Below are 1683 nucleotides of genomic sequence, written 5' to 3' on the forward strand. Positions count from 1 at the left end.
ATTTAATAGGCGCTCCTCAAACGCGTTAGAGAGCGTCCGAGCGGCGCAGAGTTATGCGCAGACAAAGCGCATAATTACTGCGTGCTCTTTTTTTGTATGAGGAATGCGAAAGGAAGGAAGCTGTGCGTAAACGAAACGCACCCGAGAGATTCGTGCTATTCAGTGAACATACTTCATGCGTCTCTTTTGCGCAGTTTCTTGTTTCCACACAACGTCCTTGGCTGATGGAAGACTGTAGCTATGCGTATACATTTGGGTGTATAGGTTTACACACCCTTAACATAAAATTAAGACGATAAAAAATTATTTATACAACAACACATTAAGGGGGTCTGATAGACTGACGTATCTTTTTAATCACATGGAGCAAAAACTGTTAGTTCATTATTTATAGATCCATTTTCCATACCGTTCATGGGGGACCCTGACGCACCAAAATGCATGTGTTTGGACTGGGGGAGGAAACCAGAGTACATAGAGGAAATCCCCAAAGCATGGGGAGAACATTCATGCACACAGGCCAGAGGTGGGATTCAAAGCCCCAACCCCAGAGGTGTGAGACAAACTTGGTAACAGCTAAGCAACTGTGTCCCCATCTATCTATCCATCCATCCATCCATCTATCTATCTATCTATCTATCTATCTTCAGTAAGTGCTTTATCCTGGTCAAGGTTGTGGTGGCTCCAAAGCCTATTCCAGAACCACTGGACATGATGTGGGAACATACACTGGAATGGATTTTACGCAAGTCTATCAGTGGACAATCAACACACACACACACACACACACACACACACACACACACACACACACACACACATTTACACACTAGTTCACACCTGCAGTTGTTTAGGTGTATTTGTTTGGAGGTCAGAGGTAACACACAGACACAGGGTTAGAGTTTAAGATTGAATAGGTGACTCTGGAATTGTGAGGCAGTAATGCTACCCACTGTACCACTGTGCCATGATGAAAAATGTGAATAATATTAATTTAAATATTTGTGTTCCATTTCTGTGAATGTAATATGATATAAATATTCTCTAATAACCTGTATTCTTAATCTGCCTTTAAATCTGCCTTCACCCTGTGTGTGTGTACACTCATATATTGGATCGGCTTCATTGTAATATTTGTTCATTATGCTGTCTCGATGCAGCATGCACGCACACACACACACACACACACACACACACACACACACACACACACACACACAAAAAAAAAACTGAGCAGTGCACACAATGTAAATTAAAGACTGGGAGGGTTAATGACAGGTTAAGGACATCACTATGTGGATAATTATAACTGGTTTTAACACCGATTCAGTGTATAAATGGTAACTGAATTCCAAATGGCTCCATCTGGGACACAGAGTGAACTACACAGAGTGAAGAAGTCATTAAGAAGCCATTTGGGATTCAGCCAAGAATAATTCTGACATATTTTATAGGCATACCAGAAGTGATACGTTGGGTTTGTTGAATTTTTGGCTAAGAACTAATCGATGTGCCATTGAAAGATTTATTTGAGGGTTGAAAAGAGGCCAAAATGCATGCACTTGTGAGATATACTCCAACCAGAGGGACTACGGATATAAAGCGTTATACTGTATATATTTATCATTTTATTGTAGTGGATACTGGACTACATGAAATGGTAATAATGTGCAACAGAAATAT

The sequence above is a fragment of the Ictalurus punctatus genome, chromosome 13 (assembly GCF_001660625.3).
Source record: "Ictalurus punctatus breed USDA103 chromosome 13, Coco_2.0, whole genome shotgun sequence".
Lineage (NCBI taxonomy): Eukaryota > Metazoa > Chordata > Actinopteri > Siluriformes > Ictaluridae > Ictalurus > Ictalurus punctatus.